At 38.8% G+C, this 19,395-nt stretch overlaps 1 protein-coding gene and 1 pseudogene across 2 annotated transcripts in view; one reads left to right on the top strand and one right to left on the bottom strand.

Moving 5' to 3' along the window:
* The window catches only part of LOC111153170 (Bardet-Biedl syndrome 4), a 59,288-nt gene that overhangs the window by 18,962 nt on the left and 20,931 nt on the right, over positions 1–19,395 (top strand). Inside the window, exon 1 of one of the 2 annotated variants that reach the window (XM_022511998.1) lies at positions 18,025–18,035. The exons of the other annotated variant lie outside the window; for it this stretch is intronic. The gene's annotated coding sequence lies outside the window, so the exon portion shown is untranslated. Of the gene's footprint in view, positions 1–18,024; positions 18,036–19,395 lie in introns of those variants that run through there. 2 annotated transcript variants of the gene reach the window in all.
* LOC111153172 lies at positions 7,988–8,372 on the bottom strand (annotated as a pseudogene).

Genomic DNA, 19,395 nt, shown 5'->3' with positions numbered 1-19,395 from the left:
TTTTATATTTTTTCTTTATTGGTTTTCTTTTTTTAATTTTTTTTTTCCTTTTCTTTCTGAACCTCTTTTTATCCCCTTTCTCCCCCCTCACGATTTGGGATCTCTTCTGATTTGGCTAAAGCATATTTTCCTGGGGTTGTTGCCACCCTTTTAGTATTTTACTTGCTCCTTCATATACTCTTATCTGGACAAAATGACAAGGTGGAAAAATTCACCACAAAAAAAAGAACAAGAGGCAGTACCAAAGGCTAGGGACCTAATCAATACAGGCATTGGTAATATGTCAGATCTAGAGTTCAGAATGACGATTCTCAAGGTTCTAGCCGGGCTCGAAAAAGGCATGGAAGATATTAGAGAAACCCTCTCAGGAGATATAAAAGCCCTTTCTGGAGAAATAAAAGAACTAAAATCTAACCAAGTTGAAATCAAAAAAGCTATTAATGAGGTGCAATAAAAAATGGAGGCTCTCACTGCTAGGATAAATGAGGCAGAAGAAAGAATTAGCGATATAGAAGGCCAAATGACAGAGAATAAAGAAGCTGAGCAAAAGAGGGACAAACAGCTACTGGACCACGAGGGGAGAATTCGAGAGATAAGTGACACCATAAGATGAAACAACATTAGAATAATTGGGACTCCAGAAGAAGAGGAAACAGAGAGGGGAGCAGAAGGTATATTGGAGAGAATTATTGGAGAGAATTTCCCCATTATAGCAAAGGGAACAAGCATCAAAATCCAGGAGGTTCAGAGAACCCCCCTCAAAATCAATAAGAATAGGTCCACACCCCGTCACCTAGTAATAAAATTTACAAGTCTTAGTGACAAAGAGAAGATCCTGAAAGCAGCCCGGGAAAAGAAGTCTGTAACGTACAATGGTAAAAATATTAGATTGGCAGCAGACTTATCCACAGAGACCTGGCAGGCCAGAAAGAGCTGGCATGATATATTCAGAGTACTAAACGAGAAAAACATGCAGCCAAGAATACATATCCAGCTAGGCTATCATTGAAAATAGAAGGAGAGATTAAAAGCTTTCAGGACAAACAAAAACTGAAAGAATTTGCAAACACCAAACCAGCTCTACAGGAAATATTGAAAGGGGTCCTCTAAGCAAAGAGAGACCCTAAAAGTAGTAGATCAGAAAGAAACAGAGACAATATACAATACCAGTCACCTTACAGGCAATGCAATGGCACTAAATTCATATCTCTCAATACTTACCCTGAATGTTAATGGGCTAAATGCCCCAATCAAAAGACACAGGGTATCAGAATGGATAAAAAAACAAAACCCATCTATATGTTGCCTACAAGAAACTCATCTTAAACCTGAAGACACCTCCAGATTTAAAGTGAGGGGGTGGAAAAAAATTTACCATGCTAATGGACATCAGAAGAAAGCAGGGGTGGCAATCCTTATATCAGATCAATTAGATTTTAAGCCAAAGACTATAATAAGAGATGAGGAAGGACACTATATCATACTCAAAGGAACTGTCCAACAAGAAGATCTAACAATTTTAAATATCTATGCCCCTAACATGGGAGCAGCCAACTATATAAACCAATTAATAACAAAATCAAAGAAACACATCGACAATAATACAATAATAGCAGGGGACTTTAACACTCCCCTCACTGAAATGGACAGATCATCCAAGCAAAAGATCAACAAGGAAATAAAGGCCTTAAATGACACACTGGACCAGATGGACATCACATATATTCAGAACATTTCATCCCAAAGCAACAGAATACACATTCTTCTCTAGTGCACATGGAACATTCTCCAGAATAGATCACATTCTTGGTCCTAAATCAGGTCTCAACCGTTATCAAAAGATTGGCATCATTCCTTGCATATTTTCAGACCACAATGCTCTGAAGCTAGAACTCAATCACAAGAGGAAATTTGGAAAGAACCCAAATACATGGAGACTAAACAGCATCCTTCTAAAGAATGAATGGGTCAACCAGGAAATTAAAGAAGAATTGAAAAAATTCATGGAAACAAATGATAATGAAAACACAACGGTTCAAAATCTGTGGGGCACAACAAAGGCTGTCCTGAGAGGAAAATATATAGCGATACAAGCCTTTCTCAAGAAACAAAAAAGGTCTCAGGTACACAACCTAACCCTACACCTAAAAGAGCTGGAGAAAGAACAAGAAAGAAAGCCTAAACCCAGCAGGAGAAGAGAAATCATAAAGATCAGAGCAGAAATCAATGAAATAGAAACCAAAAAACAATAGAACAAATCAACGAAACTAGGAGCTGGTTCTTTGAAAGAATTAATAAGATCGATAAACCCCTGGCCAGACTTATCAAAAAGAAAAGAGAAAGGACCCAAATAAATAAAATCATGAATGAAAGAGGAGAGATCACAACTAACACCAAAGAAATACAGACAATTATAAGAACATACTATGAGCAACTCTACGCCAACAAATTTGACAATCTGGAAGAAATGGATGCATTCCTAGAGACATATAAACTACCACAACTGAACCAGGGAGAAATAGAAAGCCTGAACAGACCCATAACCAGTAAGGAGATTGAAACAGTCATCAAAAATCTCCAAACAAACAAAAGCCCAGGGCCAGATGGCTTCCCAGGGGAATTCTACCAAACATTTAAAGAAGAACTAATTCCTATTCTCCTGAAATTGTTCCAAAAAATAGAAATGGAAGGAAAACTTCCAAACTCATTTTATGAGGCCAGCATCACCTTGATCCCAAAACCAGACAAGGATCCCATAAAAAAAGAGAACTACAGACCAATATCCTTGATGAACACAGATGCAAAAATTCTCACCAAAATACTAGCCAATAGGATTCAACAGTACATTAAAAGGATTATTCACCACGACCAAGTGGGATTTATTCCAGGGCTGCAAGGTTGGTTCAACATCCGCAAATCAGTCAATGTGATACAACACATTAATAAAAGAAAGAACAAGAACCATATGATACTCTCCATAGATGCTGAAAAAGCATTTGACAAAGTACAGCATCCCTTCCTGATCCAAACTCTTCAAAGTGTAGGGATAGAGGGCACATACCTCAATATTATCAAAGCCATCTATGAAAAACCCACCGCAAATATCGTTCTCAATGGAGAAAAACTGAAAGCTTTTCCGCTAAGGTCAGGAACACGGCAGGGATGTCTGTTATCACCACTGCTATTCAGCATAGTACTAGAAGTCCTAGCCTCAGCAATCAGACAACAAAAGGAAATTAAAGGCATCCAAATTGGCAAAGAAGAAGTCAAACTATCACTCTTCGCAGATGATATGATACTATATGTGGAAAACCCAAAAGACTCCACTCCAAAACTGCTAGAACTTGTACAGGAATTCAGTAAAGTGTCAGGATATAAAATCAATGCACAGAAATCAGTTGCATTTCTCTACACCAACAACAAGACAGAAAAAAGAGAAATTAAGGAGTCAATCCCATTTACAATTACACCCAAATCTATAAGATACCTAGGAATAAACCTAACCAAAGAGACGAAGAATCTATACACAGAAAACTATAAAGTACTCATGAAAGAAATTGAGGAAGACACAAAGAAATGGAAAAATGTTCCATGCTCCTGGATTGGAAGAATAAATATTGTGAAAATGTCTATGCTACCTAAAGCAATCTACACATTTAATGCGATTCCTATCAAAATACCAGCCATTTCTTTCAAAGAAATAGAACAAATAATCCTAAAATTTATGTGGAACCAGAAAAGACCTCGAATAGCCAGAGGAATATTGAAAAAGAAAGCCAAAGTTGGTGGCATCACAATTCTGGACTTCAAGCTCTATTACAAAGCTGTCATCATCAAGACAGCATGGTGCTGTCACAAAAACAGACACATAGATCAATGGAACAGAATAGAGAGCTCAGAAATAGACCCTCAACTCTATGGTCAACTAATCTTCGACAAAGCAGGAAAGAATGTCCAATGGAAAAAAGACAGCCTCTTCAACAAATGGTGTTGGGAAAATTGGACAGCCACATGCAGAAAAATGAAATTGGATCATTTCCTTACACCACACACGAAAATAGACTCAAAATGGATGAAGGACCTCAATGTGAGAAAGGAATCCATCAAAATTCTTGAGGAAAACACAGGCAGCAACCTCTTCGACCTCAGCCGCAGCAACATCTTCCTAGGAACATCGCCAAAGGCAAGGGAAGCAAGGGCAAAAATGAACTATTGGGACTTTATCAAGATCAAAAGCTTTTGCACAGCAAAGGAAACAGTTAACAAAACCAAAAGACAACTGACAGAATGGGAGAAGATATTTGCAAACGACATATCAGATAAAGGGCTAGTGTCCAAAATCTATAAAGAAGTTAGCAAACTCAACACCCAAAGAACAAATAATCCAATCAAGAAATGGGCAGAGGAGATGAACAGACATTTCTGCAAAGAAGACATCCAGATGGCCAACAGACACATGAAAAAGTGCTCCATATCACTCGGCATCAGGGAAATACAAATCAAAACCACAATGAGATATCACCTCACACCAGTCAGAATGGCTAAAATTAACAAGTCAGGAAATGACAGATGCTGGCGAGGATGCGGAGAAAGGGGAACCCTCCTACACTGTTGGTGGGAATGCAAGCTGGTGCAACTACTCTGGAAAACAGCATGGAGGTTCCTCAAAATGTTGAAAATAGAACTACCCTATGACCCAGCAATTGCACTGCTGGGTATTTACCCTAAAGATACAAACGTAGTGATCCGAAGGGGCACGTGCACCCGAATGTTTATAGCAGCAATGTCCACAATAGCCAAACTATGGAAAGAACCTAGATGTCCATCAACAGACGAATGGATAAAGAAGATGTGGTATATATACACAATGGAATACTATGCAGCCATCAAAAGAAATGAAATCTTGCCATTTGCGACGACGTGGATGGAACTAGAGGGTATCATGCTTAGTGAAATAAGTCAATCGGAGAAAGACAACTATCATATGATCTCCCTGATATGAGGGAGAGGAGATGCAATGGGGGGTTAAGGGAGTAGGAGAAGAGTAAATGAAACAAGATGGGATTGGGAGGGAGACAAACCATAAGTGACTCTTAATCTCACAAAACAAACTGAGGGTTGATGGGGGGAGGGGGGTTGGGAGAGGGAGGGTGGGATTACGGACATTGGGGAGGGTATGTGCTGTGGTGAGTGATGTGAAGTGTGTAAACCTGGCGATTCACAGACCTGTACCCCTGGGGATAAAAATATATTATATGTTTATAAAAAAAAAAAAAAAGATGGTACAGTAAACTCAAGTTTTGGTCACTACTGCTCCAGATACAGAGCAATAAAGAATAAAATGTGAGTAGAAAAAATATACAATGCCAACCTGCAGGAATTGTCTTTAGGCAAATATACTATTACAGAAAAAGGAAAGGATAATGGTTCTTATTTTATTTATTTTAAAATAAAATCAGAAAAATCAACATAAGTTCATCATAGAAATTTGGAAAATATAAAGAATATAAAGAAAACAGGATAAATATCAGCCTTAAGAACTAATGAACTTTAGTTGAAAAATTAAAGATTAAAGTAGTATTTTGCACAAAAAGCTTTCACATTTCACTGTGAAATCCTTGGGTGTCTTATTAACCTGTAGTTCAGATTTTCTCAACCTTGACACTATTGACATTTTGGGCACAATAATTCTTTATGGTGGGAGATTAACCTCTGTGTTGTAGGATGTTAACAGCATCACTAGCCTCTACCTAGTACAAGTTAGCAGTGCCCGTTGTGACAATCAAACGTCTCCAGATATTGCCGTATGTCTCTCAGGTCCAAAATTATTCCTAGTTGAGAACCACTGCTCTGTTTAAACAGTACGACACTTGAAGGTGGAAGGCAGGAAACTGATAAATTTAACATGAAGAGTTCACACAGAAGTTGAATTAGCAAGCAGAATGACTTCATCTGAACAAGGAATAGTTGAGGGCATTTTGACTGAGCATCTCTGAGTCTGGACTTGGATGTTGTCTCCCAAAGACATCCACCCCTCAGTCTGAGAGGCTTGTAATCCTCATTTGACTCTGGTCTTGAGGATGGTGACTGCCAGCTGTGGAAGGGGTAAATGACTTTCCATTTGGGATTTTTGTCCAAATATATCTGGGCTTATTCACAAACAAGGAACTTCTTGTTTGGAATTGTTTACCAGAATTACTTGATGGTTCTGAGAAAATAATATCCTACATGGGGCTACTTAAGTCCTTTTATTTTTCCCTATGGTATGACCTCAGGTGACTTTCTTCTGGCTTTCAGTTGAGGACCCTATCCATCATTGAGGTGAGTGAATTGATTTACTTCATGGGTATATTTCCTTTGTTTAAGGAGTTTCCACTGGATGCCTTTTCCATTTGGGGGTGGCTATAGCCCAGCATGAATTTTGTCTACAACCTGAGACAGTATATTTACTTGTGAGAAACTTGGTCTCAGCTTGAGGTTTGCTTTCAGGGTATTTTTTTAATAGAAGACATTTTTTTTATTGAGGCAAAATACATGTAACATAAAATTTACATCTTTAAACATTTTTAGATGTACAATTTAGTGGCATTAATTGCATTCACTGTGTTGTACAACCATAACCACTATCTATTTCAAAACCTGTTTCCTCACCATATACAAACATGATGTACCCATTAAATAATAATTCTCCATTTCTTCCTCACCTCTAAGCCCTGATAACCTCTGTTCTACTTTGTTTCTCTGAATTTGCCTCTTCTAGTTGTTTCATATAAGCAAAATCATACAATATTTGCCTTTTTGTATCTTGCTTTTATTCCACTTAGCATAATGTTTTCAAGGTTCATCTGTGTTGTAGCATGTTGTATGGAATTCCATTCCCTTTTAAGGCTGAATAATATTCCATTGTATGTATATACCACATTTTGTTTATCAGTTTGTTTGTTGATGGATATTTGGGTTGCTTCCAAAGAGATTTTTTCTTTTGAATTAAAAGAAAATTTTTTTAATTTTAGGTAGGCTCCCCACCCAATGTGGGGCTTAAAATCACGGCCCTGAGCTTAAGAGTGATAGGCTCTACTGACTGTCTAGCCAGCTGCCCCTCCATAGACTATTTTTAATGTGTCAGGTTTGTTTTAAGGTTTATTTATTTATTTTAAAGTGGGGAGAGGGGCAGAGGAAGAGAGAATCCCAGGCAGACTTCCCACTGAGACCAGAGCCTGGTATGGAGCTCGAACCCATGACCCCGAGGTCAGACCCCAGTCAAAACCAATGCCCAACCCACTGTGCCACCCAGGCGCCCCATAATGTGTCAGTATTAAAGAATATAAAGGTTGTGGAGGTTAGGAATGTTACAGATATTCTGGAAATATGTCATTTTCTATGCTGTGTATAACAGTTTCTTCTACAAAGTAATTACTCTCTGTTTTTTGGTTTCCAGTACTGATTTTATAGATAGGTGCTTTTGACTTCATTAATACTGTTCCCTTTTCCTATGTTTCCATTCTTGCATACACAGAATTGTAGAGTCAGAAGGTAATTTAGTTGTTATCTAATTCATTTTACAATTCACATGAGATTGCTCTCACAACATCTTTGATAAACAGTTATCTCACTTCAGTGTTTCCCTGTAACAGTGAATGACTTTTATTGATTTGCTTTTTGAAGAGATAGTTAATCTTAATTATCTCCATATCTTCAGCTCTGTTTTCTTAGTCTATTGTAATCTGGCTTTTGCCCTACCACTTCACTGATTAAATTGAGCTGAGCATTGGCATTTTTTTTTATTGTGGTAAAATATACAGAACATGAAATTTATCATCTTAGCCATTTTCAAGTGTATAGTTTTGTGGCATTAAGTACATTCACATTGTTTAGCTGCTGTCACCACCGTACATGTCCAAACTTTTCCATTTTCTCAAACTGAATCTTTTTTTTTGTTTCCTAAATTTTATTTTAAATTATACAAAATATTCCAGATAAGTGAGTTCTAATCCTCATCTTCCTCCTCTTCCTTATCTTGGTTAATCCGGAAGTAATGTAATGCATAACTCTCCTTGCTGTTAGCAACTGCGTGCAGCCAGTCACGAGGTTGTTCTTCTTCAGGTGTGTTTTGGTGAGATATTTCAAACACCTTTTGGAAAAAGTCGCCTCAGAAGTTACGGTAATCTTGCTTTTGCTCCTTTCAGTTGTTACCACCCCTCCACTGAGATTTCCAGCTTTTCCATTCACTTTGATTCTCTCTAAGAAAACTGCTCAAAATTGGCAGCATCCATGATACCATCTTCTACAGGGTGGGTGCAATCAAGGGTAAACTTTAGAACTTGCTTTCTTTTTTTGCCCCCCTTCGCCACAAACTCTTTCACGAGTGCCATGGCGGCAGGAGAGGCAGAAAGGGCTCAGACTGAATCTTTGTACCCATGAAACAATAACTCCGCATTACTCCCTTCCTCGGGAAGTCCACCTGGGACTCACCATTATACTTTCTTTTTCCTTTTTCTCTTTTTCTTTTTTTCCCCAGTTTTATTGAGATAAAGTTGACATGATATTATATTATATAATGATGATTTGATAGTGTGTATATTGCAAAATGATTACTGCAGTAAGTTTAGTTAACATCCTCATATAATTTCAAAATTTCTGTGTGTGTGTGAGATGAGAACTTTTAAGATCTCTTAGTACTTTCAGATATATGGTTACTGTATTGTTTACATTAGTCACTGTGCTGTACTTTACATCCCAGAACTTATTTATCTTATAACTGGAAGTTTATACCTTTTGACTTCCCTCATGCTTTTGCCCACCCTTCACCCCCACTACTGGCAACCACCAATCTGTTCTCTATGAGTTTGATTTTTTTCCTTTTAGCTTCTGCATATCAGTGAGATCATACAGTTTATCTTTCTGTATGACTTTACTTGACTTATCATAATGTCCTCTAGGCCCATCCATGTCATGAATGGAAAAAAAAAGAATCTTTCTTTTTTTGTGGCTGAATAGTATTCCTGTGTGTGTGTGTGTGTGTGTGTGTGTGTGTGTGTATCACATTTTCTTTATCAATAATATTCTACTTTCTGTCTCTTGATTAGTCCAGGTTTACATCATATAAGTGGAATCATAAGGTATTTGTCCTTTGTTTCTGGCTTATTGTAGTTAGCAGTAATATCTTCAGGGTTCATCCATGTTGTACATGTGTTGGAATTTAATTCCTCTTTAAGGCTGAGTAATATTCCATTCCGCATTCCATAATATACCACATTTTATTTACCCATTCAGTCATTGATTGACATTTGAGTTGATTCACCTTCTATTGTCAGTAACACTGCTATGAACATTGGTGTACAAGTGTCTGAGTCCCTGTTTTTCTTTTCTCTCTCTTTCTTTCATTCATTCTTTTTTTTTTTTAAGAGTTCAGCTTTTTATTGAACATGTTATAAAAGAGGTTTAGTCGAATAGACCAAAGTGCATGCTGTCACCTCCTCAGGTTCTTCTTTCTATGGTTCACTTCCTTTCCTCAGCTGAGGCCACAGTGGTGAAGGGGGCAGGTCCGCCACCCTTTGCAGATGAGACTCCCATGTAGATGATGGCCAGAGTCTTTGCACACAAGCCTGGTCAGAGAGGTTCAGCATTTACTTTGGCTGTGTTGATGAGAGCATTGATTGTAACTTCCGTAACCGTCACCTCCTCATTGTGCAGGAGGAGGGCCCAGGAGATGCCGGTGAAAGTGTTGGGCTGGCAGCTGCCAGGCTGTTCACAGGATGAAGTGGGGGCTTTGCCCCAACATGGCCTTAGCTTCTTTGGAAGGACTCTTTTAGCAGCAAATGCAGAAATGGCTCCCTGCTTTCATTTCTTTTGGGTGTATACTTAATAGTGGAATTGCTGGATCATGTGGTAATTCTGTTTTGTTGTTGTTGTTGTTGTTGTTGTTTTTTAAGGAACAATGCTGACTTTTCATTTAAATGGAAGTGCTAATAAGATCTATAGATCCTAAGTGTCCAAGTCTTTTTTTTTTTTGAAGATTTTATTTTTTTATTTGTCAGAGAGGTAGAGAGACGCGGGGGGGGGGGGGGGGAGAGAGAACACAAGCAGGGAGAGCAGCAGGCAGAGGGAGAAGCAGACTCCCTGCTAAGCAGGGAGACTGATGTGAGACTTAATCCCAGGACCCTGGGATCATGACCTGAGCAAAAGGCAGACGTTTAACCCACTGAGTCACCCAGGTGTCCTTTTTTTTTTTTTTTTGGATAGAGAACGAGAGAGAGAATGTGTGCATGAGGGTGGGGCAGAGGGAGAGGAAGAGAGAGAATCTCAAGCAAACTCCCCACTGAGTGTAGAGCCTGAGATGGGGTCGATCTCACAACCTTGAGATCATGACCTGAGCCAAAATCAGGAGTTGGATGCCTAACTGACTGAGCCACGCTGGTGTCCCTTAAGTGCCCAACTCTTGAATTTTGACAAACATATGTACTCATGTAATCATTACTCAGAACAAATTAAACGTCTTTGTCATCCAGAAAGTTTCCTCATGCCCCTTTCCAAGCAGTCCTCCCTTTGGTTCTCTAGGAGGACCCATTTTGATTTCTGTCCCTATAAATTAATTTTGTCTGTGCTTGAAGTTCTTACAGGGGGAATGAATAATACGTACTATTTAGCTTTAGTTCTCTTTTCCTCCGTTTTTGAGATTCATCCATGTTGCTGTAATGTATCAGTAGTTTTTTAGTTTTTAATTTAAAAGTGCTAATATTCCATTGTATGTCTTAATATACCAGAGTTTATCCATTCTCTTATTGATGAACATTTGTGTTGTTTCCAGTTTTTCACTGTTATGTAAAAGCTTCTGTGAACATTCATTTATGTATCTTTTTGTGTGTGGGTGACATGTGTTTTAATCTCTCAACAGTAAGCACCTAGGGAATGAAATTGCTGGGTCATATATAAACTGTATGTTTTAACTTTAAATCAGCCTGCCAGACTGGTTGCTATAAAATCTTTAATACTGTCAGTCTTTTTCATATTAGACATGCTGGTAAATATGTTGTAGTATCTTATTGTGACTTTAATTTGCTTTAAATTTATGACTGGTGATGTTGAACACTTTTTCAACAATACTTACTGATCACTTTTGTGAAAGAAATATTCAAGGCTTTTGCCTATTTTTAAATTGGGTTATTTGTTTTCTTCTTATTGATTTGTAAGAATTCTGTACTGGGAATCAAATTCTTTCGTCTGTTCTACATATTATGATTCCCCCCCGACTGATTCTTTCCTGTTCACTTTCTTAATGCATATTTTGATGATTTTAATTTTTAGAAGTTTTAATTTTGATGAGGCTGATTTATGTTTTTTTCCTTTATGATTAATGCTTTTTGTGTCTTGAGGATTTTACCCTTAGTCACAGACTGAGTTTTGTGCCCCTTCCTCTTCTGTACTGGTATTGTAGAAATTAATTCTTTTTGTGAAGGAGGTATTTGCTTTGATTCATGAGACTTTTAAAAAATCGGTACATAGCATACATAAAAAAGTGCATAAATCATAATTGTATAGCTCAATAAATTTTCACAAGGTGGATGTGGATATATCAAAGTGGATATATCCACTTTGATTAAGATACGGAACATCATCAGCATCCCAGAGGCCCTCCCTCATGCTCCCTACTAGTCATTAACTACTCCCAAATGTGGTTACTTATATCTGACTTAAAGTTATGTAGATCAGTTTTGCTGTGCTTTTGAACTTAATATAAACAGAATCATTTAGTATGTACTTAAAAAATATCTTTTTGTATCTTTTTCATTTGTTATATAGTATTCCACTGTGAGGCTATACCCTAGTTTATTCAGTTTACTCTTTGTTTGTTTATTTTTACGTTTTTATTTATTTATGAGAGAGAGGGAGTGAGCACCAGGGGAGGGGCAGTGGGAGAAGGGAGAAGCAGACTCCCTGCTGAGCAGAGAGCCTAATGTGGGGCTTGATCCCAGGAACCTGAGCTGAAGGCAGATGCTTAACAGACTGAGCTACCCAGATGCCCCTGTTGGTTTACTCTTGATGAACATTTGGGATACTTTGATTTTAAGGTGTTATGCATAATGCCACCATGAAGTTATTTGGGTATACACATGTACTTAGGAGTAGGATTGCTTGGTCAGTGGAAGGATAGATTTAGGTTCAATAGATATAAGCAGACAGTTTCCAGATATGTTTAATCTCTTTTGTATGCATGTACACATGTGCATTTGTCCCCATGCATTTCTATAGGCATAGAAATTCCTTAAAAATAAAAGGTTCTTTTCTGCTTTTCCTATCATAGAAAAACCTTTAAATCTAATTTAATTTTGTGTTGCTAAGTTACTTCTAGTTGACAGCACAAAAACATTTTAAAATTGGAAAATCTTTAATAGTTGGGCAGAAACTTGATGTAGTTTAATGAGTAACCATGAAGATTTGGGTCATAGCCCTGCCTCATTCATTAATTAGCTGGTGAAAGTGAGCAAATCACTTAGCCTCTGGAGTCTTAATTTCCTCATCTGCTGTGTTGGAATAGTCCATGAGTTATAGAACTTGCTAGCCTCAAAGGACCAGTCAGTGGACTAGTAGGGGAGGAAAACACTTTGATGTGGATATATATGAAATATATATAAATAAATTATATATTCTAATATATTCTGTATACTTAGAGAATATAAGTAATATGAATCAATATATAATAATAAAAATTTATTGATATAAATGGGAGGATACATACATACCCATGCATCCCTAAAAAGGATAAATGTAATTGTTAAATTTTGATTTGAGTAAGTAAAATAGGATATGTAGTAAAACCATAATTGATTTTTTTTTGGTCATAATTGATCTTTTTATATGACTTTTTCTTTCTTCTGCATCTATTTTAAGCTCACAAGAAGCACACAAATTAGATAGGAAATAATTTAAGAATAATAACTTAAAAAAAAGAATAACTTTTTAAAAGCTAGCTTCTGGCATTTATATGGGGTGAGTACTGACTTGGTCTTGTGTCCTCTTCCTTCTCCATCATCATTTATGAACAGAGTCGATGTTTCTGCTGATCCTGGACCTATTTGCCCTCGGATCCATTCCTCACCCTTCCCTTCTTTGCTGTGTCTTGTGAAGAGCTGACCCTTGCAGACTTCTTTCCTTAACAGGCCTCTGTGTCAGCAGTTTCTGTCTGGGTTAGCAAGTGAGAGGAACTGGAAGGAGATTAGAGGGCAGGAGGAAGAAGAACCCAGGGTTTTCCTCCCTTTGTTTTTGCTTGGCGAAGTTGGAGGAGTGGGTGGTCTCTGGAAGCATCTCTTCTGTTGCTTCTACCAGTCAGGCCATCTTGTTTTTAGTTTCTTCCTGGTAACTTCAGCCTTGGATACTGGTAACAACATATTTCCTCCCCTTTTTCTTCTAGTGGTAGATTTTTTTGCTCCCATGCTAACCTCTGATTTGCCCCACCATTCCCTGGTGGGCCTCTCATTTCTTTCATCACCTGTTCACTGCATTGAAGTCGCTCTGTTTTAAATTCTCAAGTGGTTCTCATGTTCCCTTGTTAGACCCTGACTGATACAAAGCTCAGATTGATAGTAATAAAAATGTCTTACATTTACATTTGTTTCAAGATTTGTTCTCTTTCTAAAAATTCTGGTATAGTTAACATACAGTGTTATATTAGTTTCGAGTGTACAGTATAGTGATTCAGCAGTTCCATATATTACTCAGTGCTCATCAAGGTAAGTGTACTCTTAATCCCTTTACTTTTTCCCACCCCGGCATGGTCGGTTTGCTCTCTATAGTTGAGAGTCTGTTTTTGGTTTGTCTGTTTTTCTCCCCTTTGTTCGTTTTGATTCTTAAATTCCTCATATGAGTGAAATCATATGGTATTTGTCTTTTTCTGACTGACTTATTTCACTTAACATTATACTTCTTAGATCCATCCATGTTGCCGCAAATGGCAAGATTTCATTCTTTTTTATGGCAGTAATATTCCATGCACACATGTATACACACACACACACACACACACCCCACATCTTCTTTATTCATCCATCTGTCGATGGGCACTTGGGCTGCTTCCATAATCTGGCTATTTTAAATACTGCAATAAACATAGGAGTGCATGTATTTTTTTGAATTAGTGTTCCTGTGTTTTGGGGGTCAGTACCTAGTAGTGGAATTATTAGATCATATGGTAATTCTGTTTTTAACTTTTTGATGAATCTCCATACTGTCTTCCACAGTGGCTGCACCAGTTTGCATTCCCACCAACAGCTCGCAAGGGTTCCTTTTTCTCCACATCCTCACCAACACTCGTTGCTTCTTGTGTTGTTGATTCTGACAGTTGTCAAGTGATAGCTCATTGTGGTTTTGATTTGCATTTATCTGATGATGAGTAGGGTTAAGCATCTTTTCATGTATCTGTTAGCCATCTATATGTCTTTGGAAAAATGTTCATGTCTTCTGCCCATTTTTAAATTGGATTACTTTTGGGGTGTTAAGTTGTGTAAGGTCTTTATGTATTTGGATACTAACCCCTTACCAGATATGTCATTTACAAATATCTTTTCCCATTCAGTAGGTTGTCTTGTCTTCCAGTCTTGTTGGTTTCCTTTGCTGTCCAGGAGCTTTTTATTTTGATGTAGTCCCAATAGTTTATTTTTTACTTTTATTTCCCTTGCCTCAGGAGAAGATTTGTCGTATCTTCCAATGTCCCAAATAATATATGGAGGTAGAAAAGTATTATTAGTCCTGTTATAACATGAGGAAATTAGCATTTATTGAATGGCCACTTTCAGATTTTTCATAATTTTCCACTGAAAATTATTATTATTTTTAAAGATTTTATTTATTTATTTGACAGAGATCACAAGTAGGCAGAGAGGCAGGCGGAGGGTGATGGGGGAAGCAGGCTCCAGAGCAGAGAGCCCGATGTGGGGCTCAATCCCAGGACCCTGGGGATCATGACCTGAGCTGAAGGCAGAGGCTTTAGCCCACTGAGCCACCAAGGCACCCCTGAAAATTATTTTTTAAAGATTTTACTTATTTATTTGAGACAGAGCGATCACAGTCAGTGGGGATGGGTAGAGGGAGAAGCAGACTCCTCACTGAGCAGGGAGCCTGATGTAGGACTTGATCCCAGAACCCTGGGATCATGACCTAAGCCGAAGGCAGACGCTTAACAGACTGAGCAAGTCAGGCGCCCTCCACTGAAAGTTACTGAGGGAAAAATGGAGTCCCAGAGAAGTTAAATAATTTGCTGTAGGTCCCGAGAAGGCTGGTACTGAATCGGGATGGGAATTCTACATAAAAAAACCATGTGCTATGTCTGCTCATCCTGGAAGAGATCCTTTATCAAAGAAGGCTTCATTTATGATGTACTTAAAAAAGTGTTAGTTGTTTTAGAAAAATTTTCAACTGAAAGTTCAGAGCACAATAACTTTCTGCTCAGCCTTCATATATCCAGGATGTTATTTCCTAGCATTAATCAAAGTGTAATAGAACATTTGAGTTAGGGCCATTACTGAGACAATTTGGCATCTAGGGCAAATTACAAGGGAGAAGGATTCTTACAGTTGTCACGTTTATTTGGTTATGTAGAAGTCTAGTGCACCCTTAGAGGGGGAGGGAAAGAGGAGGGATGTCACAAAAGAGTAGAATGGGATCAGGAGAAGAGAAGGGCCAAGGCAGTATGGTTGCCAGGTTGCCAGCCTTCCACCCACACTGCCTTGGTGATGGCGAAAGGGCAGTGTGGGAACTGGAGATATGGATGAAGTTTTTGTACAAGAGCTGAAAGACATCACCTTGTCTTCGTCTCAGCAGCTGGCCTCCTGATCTCTGTGGTAATAGAGGCTCCTGAAGTGTAGCATCAGAGATGACCACCATTCTCCACTGTAAAATAGAGGAGGCTTGACTTTGCCTTTATTGTGCCTATCTTTTTTTTTTAGAGGAGCATTCATGTAGGTAATTCTCATAATACTTGTGAAAACATGTAGAAACCAGTACTCCTGTTTGTATTGGAGTGGGCAATGGAATTGGGAATTGGAGTGGGCAATGATTTGGAATACAAGAAATTCAATTCACACATTTACAGGTAAATTCTAACTATAGACTCAAGATTTATAGACTCTTTCTAAGGCATCCAGAATTCCCTCATCTTTGAAAAATAACTAATAATACAGATAATAAAAATAGTAACAACAGTTCACACTTGTAGGACTTACTGTGTGCCAGAAATTGAACCTCTATATTGTCTTTCAATCTTCCCAACTCTGTGAGGGTATTTTATTCCTTGACCCTCCTACTTAAAAGTGTAACCCCTTACTCTATACTCCTTGTCCCTCTTCTCTGCTTTTTTTCCATAGAAAAATATCACTCATATATAACTTATTTTATTATCATCCATCCCTTCTGCTAGCACTCTCTGAATTCCCCCCAAATCTGTCCCCACCGATTTAAGGCAGGAGGTCAGCTTTGTTCACCTTTGTATCCCCAGTGCCTAGAACAGTACCTGGCACATGGTAGATACTCAGTGAATATTTGTTGAATGAATGAATGACTCTCTGTTTTATAGATGAGTTAACTGTATATTTCCCCAAATCATGCAATAATAGGACAGTTATGGGGCACTGAAATGATTTCTAAAATCTCTGATGAAGGTAAAATTCTCTTAGCATTTAGACAAACTATGTCTCCAGGAGTGTGAAATGACCGTTAAGCCTTTGGATTTGATGATGCCTTCCCTTCTTCTAATCTCTAGGTCTTCCTTGCATAAGACTTTGGGCTCAAGCTGCCCTGCAAATTGAATATTTTTTTCTCCATTTTTCATCCAGGAAACGGAGAAAATTACTCATCTTTCATTGTGAGATTTTAATAGTAGCAAAACTCAGATTTGCTTTTTATGAATTTTTTCTACAGCTGAAAGCTGTGGAAGCAGTGATACTTCATGATATTTTGAACTCAGAGATTTCAGTGTCTCCTTCTACTCTTGCCCTTCAGAGGGTAGGTGACAGAGTGGTAGGCTGTACAAATGAGACTTAGCCCTAGATGACTCATTGAGCCACTAATCCCAGAACTACACTTACAGTGTAGCTCTCTACCCACTTTACATGCATGTGTGTGTGCGCACACACCCCTTCACCCACACCCACCTCTAAGCTTAGTGATTTGTATGGCCTTTATTTTTATTTTTTTTTAAAGATTTTATTTATTTATTTGACAGACAAGAGATCACAAGTAGGCAAAGAGGCAGGCAGAGAGAGAGAGGAAGGGAAGCAGACTCCCTGCTGAAAAGAGAGCCCAATGCGGGACCCTGGGATCATGACCTGAGCCAAAGGCAGAGGCTTTAAACCACTGAGCCACCCAGGCACCCCTGTATGGCCTTTAATAGGAAATTTAATTCTAGAAGTGGTCAGGTGGAATGTAAATGGCTTAAGATCTGTTGACTGATGCGGCTTGAGGAAAGAGAAGGAAGGAAACAAAAGTCATCGAAGAACCTCAGATAGGCCCTTGCTGACTAGAAGGGTGGTCCCACCCTGAGTATGGGTTACTGGAAGATGAGTCCACTGCTTGACATTTTGCCTTTTTTTTCCTTCCTTCTGGCATAGAAAACCATATCCGTACTTTCTTGTCATAATTTTATCTTATAAATTCCATTGATATTCCCTACTGTGTTCTGGCTCCATTGACTCTGGGTCACAGTAAGGCTTTTTTTCCTTCCTGTCATTTTATGGACCTATAAGTCTTAGGTTTTCTGTTAGTGTATCTCCTAAGGTTATGAAACAAATGATTGCAAATAATTAGAAATCATTTCCATCATGTTTCCTGCTGTATTCTTTCTTTTACATTTTTTTTCTTTTTTTTTTTTAAAGATTTTATTTATTTGACAGAGAGAGATCACAAGTAGGCAGAGAGGCAGGCAGAGAGAGAGAGGGGAGGAAACAGGCTCCCCGCGGAGCAGAGAGCACGATGTGGGGCTCGATCCCAGGACCCTGGGATCATGACCTGAACTGAAGGCAGAGGCTTTAACCCACTGAGCCACCCAGGTGCCCCTTTCTTTTACATTTTTAAGAGAGAATATTTCAAATATGTATTAAAGTGCATAGAAAAATACGAACCTCCATGTACTCACTGGCCAGATTTAATAAATAAAAACATTTAGTCACGTATCCTTTAGTGATTATTTTTTTTGAGAAATTAAAGCATTAAAGAACTAAGGTCTCCCCCCACCCCTTTTTTAAGAGTGGGTTGTGGGAAAACAGCATGGAGGTTCCTCAAAATGTTGAAAATAGAACTACCCTATGACCCAGCAATTGCACTGCTGGGTATTTACCCTAAAGATACAAACATAGTGGGGCGCCTGGGTGGCTCAGTTGGTTAAGCAGCTGCCTTCGGCTCAGGTCATGATCCCAGTGTCCTGTGATCGAGTCCCACATTGGGCTCCTTGCTCGGCGGGGAGCCTGCTTCTCCCTTCTGCCTCTGCCTGCCTGCCTGTGCTCGCTTTCTCTCCCTCTCTCTGACAAATAAATAAAATCTTTAAAAAAAAAAAAAAAGATACAAACGTAGTGATCCGAAGGGGCATGTGCACCCGAATGTTTATAGCAGCAATGTCTACAATAGCCAAACTATGGGAAGGATCTAGATGTCCATCATCAGACGAATGGATAAAGAAGATGTGGTATATATACACAATGGAATACTATGCAGCCATCAAAAGAAATGAAATCTTGCCATTTGCGACGACGTGGATGGAACTAGAGGGTATCATGCTTAGTGAAATAAGTCAATCGGAGAAAGACAACTATCATATGATCTCCCTGATATGAGGGAGAGGAGATGCAACATGGGGGGTTAAGGGGGTAGGAGAAGAGTAAATGAAACAAGATGGGATTGGGAGGGAGACAAACCATAAGTGACTCTTAATCTCACAAAACAAACTGAGGGTTGATGGGGGGAGGGGGGTTGGGAGGGGGGGGTGGGATTATGGACATTGGGGAGGGTATGTGCTGTGGTGAGTGCTGTGAAGTGTGTAAACCTGGCGATTCACAGACCTGTACCCCTGGGGATAAAAATATATGTTTATAAAAAATAAAAAAAAAAAAAGAGTGGGTTGTGGAGGAGCAGAGGGAGAGAGAGACTTTTTTTTTTTTGAAGATTTTATTTATTCACTTGGCAGAGAGAGTGAGAGAGGGAACACAAGCTGGGAGATCGGCAGAGGTAGGCTCCCTGTGGAGCACGGAGCCCAATGCGGGGCTTGATCCCAGGACCCTGGGACCATGACCTGAGCTGAAGGCAGATGCTAAACGACTGAGCCACCCAGGTGCCCTGAGAGAGACTCTTAAGCAGGTTCCACTCCTAGTGTGGAGACGGATGTGGGGCTGGATCCCATGACCCTGAGATCATGAC

Source organism: Enhydra lutris, unplaced genomic scaffold (assembly GCF_002288905.1).
Source record: "Enhydra lutris kenyoni isolate GAN:26980312 unplaced genomic scaffold, ASM228890v2 scaffoldscaffold31, whole genome shotgun sequence".
NCBI lineage: Eukaryota > Metazoa > Chordata > Mammalia > Carnivora > Mustelidae > Enhydra > Enhydra lutris.
This window is presented reverse-complemented; position numbering and strand designations above follow the sequence as displayed.